The sequence below is a fragment of the Capra hircus genome, chromosome 14, assembly GCF_001704415.2.
Source record: "Capra hircus breed San Clemente chromosome 14, ASM170441v1, whole genome shotgun sequence".
NCBI lineage: Eukaryota > Metazoa > Chordata > Mammalia > Artiodactyla > Bovidae > Capra > Capra hircus.
Window position 1 is genome coordinate 20603251 of NC_030821.1, and position 6644 is coordinate 20609894.

The window sequence follows — 6644 nt, forward strand, 5'->3', positions numbered from 1 at the left end:
CATGAAAACAATGGTGCTTAACAGCACCATTGATTCCTAAATCAAATTTCCAGCTGCCAACCCTTGAGTGGAAGATTGTTTAACACAGAGGGTCTGTGTTGTGGCATGCCTCTTACTTCCCAGGCACTGTACCCACTGGCAGCAGAGTTATATGACTATCAAACACTGGGATCCAATATTTGGTGGCTAATACCACAGTAAAATGATGAACCAAGCCTTTTAGTTGTTAGAGAACAATGGTCATAAAAAGCAAAATCAATATTCTTCAAATATGATGAGCTGGAATTACTTAGGGCCTCTGATCACTGCTTGTTCTGCCCTCTGGTTGCTTAGGTCTGGGGAGTCAGATTGGATTGGACCAAAGCTTGGGTGATCAGACAGCCCCAAACAGTACTCCACACTTGCAGGGAAGAACCAGGACTACGTATTCTACAGTGACAGCTCTAGTCACGAGGAGAGAAGCCCTTGGAAAAGCTCCTTGGTGTTCTGTTATTTTTGCCGCTTTGGGAAACTGCCAAACCAGCTTACTTGACATTCAGTCACACATACGGAATGTATAGGTGAAGAAAGCAAGAAGGTACTAGAATGTGTCAACCTTGAGGGCCTCCAAAGCTCACAGAATTAGTAAAGTCAGCAACGAAAAACAAAACTAGAATTTCAGTTTTATTGTAATAGAGTAATAGCTTTGAAAATGGGAGGATAGTGCTTTTCCTGAGAGCATATTAATTGTAACCTTAAGAAAATTTCCGAACTATGGCAGGCAAGTTTTTCAGTTGATCAGTGTTGCTTCAGCAACAGTCCTTCCAATGAATATTGAGGGTTGATTTCCTTTAGGATTGGCTGGTTTGATCTCCTTGCTGTCCAAGGAACTCTCAAGAGTCTTCTCTAGGACCATACTTCAAAACCATCAATTCTTTGGCGTTCAGCCTTCTTTTTTAGTCCAGCTATCACCAGATGAACTCCTGCTTATCCTTTAAGAATTAGTGCAAGCATAATTTCTCCTGTGGAAATTTCTGTGACTTTTCCTTTTAGGCAAAATTGCCTTCTTTGTGCACCACCTGTGCCTGTGCCTACCTCAGCGGATTCAATATTTATTGAATGGCCAACTTAGGTGAACCAGCTACAATAGTAAAAAACAGTCTAAGAATATAACTGTTTTGGATATTACGGCAGGCAGTCACTAAAATGGCCTCCAAAACCCTGCCTCCTAGTATTCACACCCTTATATTACCCTTCCCCCTTATCTTGTTTCTGTGAATAGAATTTGGCAAAAGTGATGAGATGTTAGCTCTGAGATTCGGTTGTAAGAGACTGGGGCCATCTCTCATTCACTTACTTTCAGAGACAAGTTAGTTGCCATGTTGTAAGTGACTTTATGGAGAAGCGTACATAGAAAGATAACGTTGTCCCAGCCACCAGCTAGGGACCAGAGGCCACGTAAGTGATCTTGGAAGAAAATTCCCCAGCTCTCCCAACCGCCTTCTGGCAAGCCTTGATATGACTGCAGTCTGAGACCCAGAGGTCAATAAATTGTCAAGTTCCTATAGCTAACAAATAGCAAAGCCAAAATTCCTGTCTCTCTTCTACCTCCTGATTCAATTCTCTGCTGTCTTCCCTATGTCTTTAGTCTCCTCTTCTCTTCCCACTTTCTGTCCTCTGCCTTGGATCGTTTATTCATTCCTACAGAATTATTTGACAGGTCTATGCCTATGACTCCAACATTGTTGTCACTAGTTTTGATCTGTCATTAAAAATGCAGCTAAGAATGGTCAGCTGTCTCTAGGACACCCTTTCTAGGATGTCCTCTGTTATCTCAAACCCAAGATTTCCTTATCTGAAAAGCATGAAACTTAGTTGTTCCACGTGGCCAACTGCAAAGTCTCCCGTAGCTGTGAGATTGAAATGAATCTAGGTCCCAACTACATTCATCACCGTCCATTCCATCCCACTAAACTGATCCTCCCCTCATGTCTCCCCTGCCATGCTTGAAAACTTTCAATTCCTTCTTTATTTCTCCCATATATAAAATAAGTTCTGTTCATCTGTATTTTGAAAGCATCATGTTTTTCTCTTCCCTAGTCCAGTTCTATACCACATATTTAGATCACTGCAAAATCTGTGGCAGATCTGATTTTTCCTGTCCCAATCCACTTAGTGTAGATATTTCTTATACTGAGTGAGTGAGTGCTCAGTCGTGTCTGACTCTTTGTGACCCCATGGACTGTAGCCCACCAGGATCCTCTGTTCATGGGATATTCCAGGCAAGAATACTAGAGTGGGTGGCCGTTTCTTATGCCAGGGGATCTTTCCGGCCCAAGGATCAATCCCACGTCTCTTGCACCCCCTTCATTGGCAGGTGGATTCTTTACCACTGTGCCATCTGGGAAGTCCATTTGATGTACTAATCTTCCTTAGATGCTGTTTTCCTTGTAAAAACTCATAATGAAACTTTGTTTCTTACCAATCATGTCTTGACTCCTCAGCTGGCTCATAAAGCTCTTCAGAATCTAGCCCCACCCTGGAGAGCCAGTGTCTCATCCCCCACGCAAACCAGCAACTTCAGTCTGTCTGGTTTTCGCACAGGCCCTTAAGAGTTACCCACGCTGGTGTCTGCCTCTGAGACTTTGTCCTGTTGTTTTCTTGTCTACCCAAATTCTACTGTCCCAGCTGAAGTCCAATATCCTGTTTGGATCCCAGGAGACCTGTTTCACTGTTACTAAACTTAACATTACAGGTCTTGCTGGGCCTTAAAGGCCTATTCCTCATTGAACTATGCTATTCCCATACCACATGAATGCCAAAATGTTAATGCCTCCCATCACCCATCTTATCCTATACAGGCTGCCTGGTGCCTTCCCACACTCACTCCCCAGCTTATCCTTTCCTTCTCACACTTTTCTGTTTTGTCTGGAACCTCCACTTTATGCTGAACAAATCCTTCCACATCCCCAGTCTGCCTCCCATTCCTGCCTTGACTGAACCCTTATAAGAACTTATAAGAACATAGCCTCCCTTGCCTTAGTCTTGAATGGAGAGGTGTTTACCCAGCCTCACATACTTCTGGGTTGGGAGGTGGATTTCCTGGCTCTCCAATATTACTGCCAGACTAAAGAAGAGATGAAGCCAGCTGGCCCACCCATACCCCTACCCATGTATCACGTAACACCTTCCTGCCACTCCCACAATGATTTTTTTTTTAAGGGACTTAGGTCATTGTCCTCTTTTCCTGAACTGTAGTTCCTGTATCATAGCTTTTCAAAAAGCTTTCAGTATTCTTTCTCTTTAAAAAGATACCATTGACATAATAATAAAATTCCCCTATAATCCCAGCTGTCCCCACCCGACTCCTGTGATGACCACCATCCCTAGCTGGGCGTGTATCCTTCTGAAGTTGCAGTCTGTTTTTTTTTCCAGCTGTGCTGGGTCTTTGTTGCTGCATGGGCTTCCTCTAGTTGTGATGAATGGGGGCTACTCTTTAGCTTCTTGTTGCGATGGCATCTCTTGCTGTGGGGCACAGGCTCCAGGGAGCAAGGGCTTCAGTAGTTGTGGCACATGGGTTCAGTAGTTGCGGGCTCTAGAGCACAGGCGGAGAAGGCAATGGCACCCCACTCCAGTACTCTTGCCTGGAAAATCCCATGGACGGAGGAGCCTGGTGGGCTGCAGACCAAGGGGTCGCGAGGGTTCGGACACGACTGAGCGACTTCACTTTCACTTTTCACTTTCATGCATTGGAGAAGGAAATGGCGACCCACTCCAGTGTTCTTGCCTAGAGAATCCCAGGGACGGGGAAGCCTGGTGGGCTGCCGTCTATGGGGTCGCACAGAGTCGGACACGACTGAAGTGACTTAGCAGCAGCAGCAGAGCGCAGGCTCAATAGCTGTGGTGCATGGGCTTAGGTTGCTCTGCAGCATGTGGAATCTTCCCAGATCAGGGATGGCACCCATGTCTCTTTCATTGGCAGCTGGGTGCTTTACCACTGAGCCACCAGAAAAGCTCCTGAAGTTGCTGTCTTGAATTACCTTGTGAAGTCAGTGTCTTTGTAGATAAGCTTTGGATCACCTTAGCCATTTTTATTGCTCAACCCCAGGGACCCTCACCAGCTCTAAACTATACAGTATTGGGGCCTTTAATCCCAACATTCCTCCCTCTGATCACAACCTCCTTTACGTTCCAGCTGCCTCATGCCACACACATACCTGCTCTTCACATATAATTGCCCAATCTTTTTTTTTTAAATTGAGCTCAAATTCACATAGGATACAATTAACCATTCTAAAGTATAAATTCCGTGACATTTAGTACATTCAAAATGCTGTGTAAATACTACCCAAAGCAATCTGCAGGTTCAAATGTAATTGCTATCAGTCTCAATGACTTTTTTTGTATGTGTGACAGAAATAGAAAAATCCATCCTAAAATTCATATGGAATCTCAAAAGAATAGCCAAAAAAAAAAAAAAAACCTTGAAAAAGAACAAAATTGAAGGACTCACACATCTGGATTTCAAAACTTAACTACAAAGTTGCAGTAATCAAAACAATGTCGTTCTGGCATAGGACAGACATACAGACCAGTGGAAGAGAATAGAGAGCCCAGAAACAAAGATGCCAAGACCATTCAATGAGAAAGGATAGTCTCTTTAACAAATGGTGCTAAGAAAACTGTATATCTACATGCAAAAGAATGCTGTTGGACCTTGCTTTATCCCATAGACAAAAATTAGCTCAAGGGCTCTCCACTAGGATGCCGAGGGGAAAGAAGGCTGAGGGGCAAAAGATAGACCAGGTCCCTGCTGTCATGAAGAATCAGGAGGCTGAGAAAGTGGACTGGACATCCAGCCCCAAAGGGACCTCACCTGCTACATTCTGCTGCAGTGACATGTAGTATCTTAAATAAGCGGCTGAGAGTGCCTCCCGTGATTAACCAATTCAGCCAGGTCTTGGACCGCCAGACAGCTACTTAAGCTGGTCCACAAGTGCAGACCAGAGATGAAGTAAGAGAGGAAGCAGAAGTTGCTGGCCTGAGCTGCTGGCCTGAGCTGAGACAAAAGCTGCAGGCCAAGGGGACGTCCCCACTAAGAGCCACCTGTCTTTTGAGCAGGCGTTGATACTGTCCCCACCTTGGAGGAGAGCAAGAAGGCTCAGCTGGTGGTGGTTGCCCATGACGTGGATCCCAGTGAACTGGTGGGTTTCCTGCCTGCCCTGTGTTGTAAGATGGGGGTTCCCTACTGTATCATCAAGGGGAAGGACAGGCTGGGTGTGGTATATGGTCCACAAGAAGACCTGCACAGTTGCCTTCACACAAGTCAACTTGGAAGACAAGGGCATTCTGGCTAAGCTGGTGGAAGCCATCAGGACCAATTATAATGACAGAAATGAGATCTGCCGTCACTGGGGAGGCAACTTCCTTGGTCCAAAGTCAGTGGACATTGTGTTATTTTGTCACTAAGTCATATCCAACTCTTGTGCAACCCCAGGGACTGTAGCCCACCAGGCTTCTCTATCCATGGAATTCTCCAGGCAAAGATACTGGAGTGGGTTGCCATTTCTCTCTCCAGGGGATCTTCCCAACCCAGGGATTGAACCCGCCTCTCCTGTATTGCAGGAGGATTCTTTACTGCTGAGCCACCAGGGAAGCCCATTGCAAGGTGGAAAAGGCTATATAGAAGATATAAAAATTCTCATTCAGTCAAAACAAACAAACAAAAATTAATCAAATGGATCAAAGACCTGAATGTAAAATTTAAAACTAAAAAAAGAAAAACTTAAAGAAAAATTAGGAAAAATCTTCATGGCAATGGATTTGGCAGTGGTTTCTTGCATATGACAATGAAGAAACAGGCAAAAAAAAAAAAAACGGACAAATTGGACTTATTGAAAATTAAAAACTTTTGTGCATACTATCAACAGAATAAAAATTAACTCACAAAATGGTAGGAAATGTACACAGATTATATATATAATAAAGGATTCCTATCCAGAATTTACAGATAATATTTTAAAAGAAAAATGTTGTCATACTGTTTTTGTGAGCTAAAAGATGATTAAAATATAAATGTTTAACTCTCCTGTTTTGTACTTTTCTGTATGTGTGTGTGTGTGTATATTATAAAATATATAGAGGGAATTCCCTGGTGGTTCAGTGGTTGGAACAAGTTCCTGGTTCAATCCCTGGTTGGAGAACTAAGATCCAGCAAGCATCATGGCACAATCAAAAAATCAACCAGTTAATTAAATTAGAGAAAGGCATTAGTTCAGTTCAGTTCAGTTCAGTCGCTCAGTCGTGTCCAACTCTTTGCGACCCCATATATACACACAGAGAGACTGTAAATTTCATGAGATTTGGTTAGTCCTAAGCTGAAACTCCAGTACTTTGGCCACCTCATGCGAAGAGTTGACTCATTGGAAAAGACTCTGATGCTGGGAGGGATTGGGGGCAGGAGGAGAAGGGGATGACAGAGGATGAGATGGCTGAATGGCATCACTGACTCAATGGACATGATTTGGGTAAACTCCAGGAGTTGGTGATGGACACGGAGGCCTGGTGTGCTGTGATTCATGGGGTCGCAAAGAGTCGGACATGACTGAGCGACTGAACTGAACTGAACTGAAACATTTTTTCCCATGGGTTTGATGTATAGTCTT

At 43.9% G+C, this 6644-nt stretch overlaps 1 pseudogene; it reads left to right on the top strand.

The window, feature by feature from the left end:
- Positions 4744-5448, top strand: LOC102188957 (annotated as a pseudogene).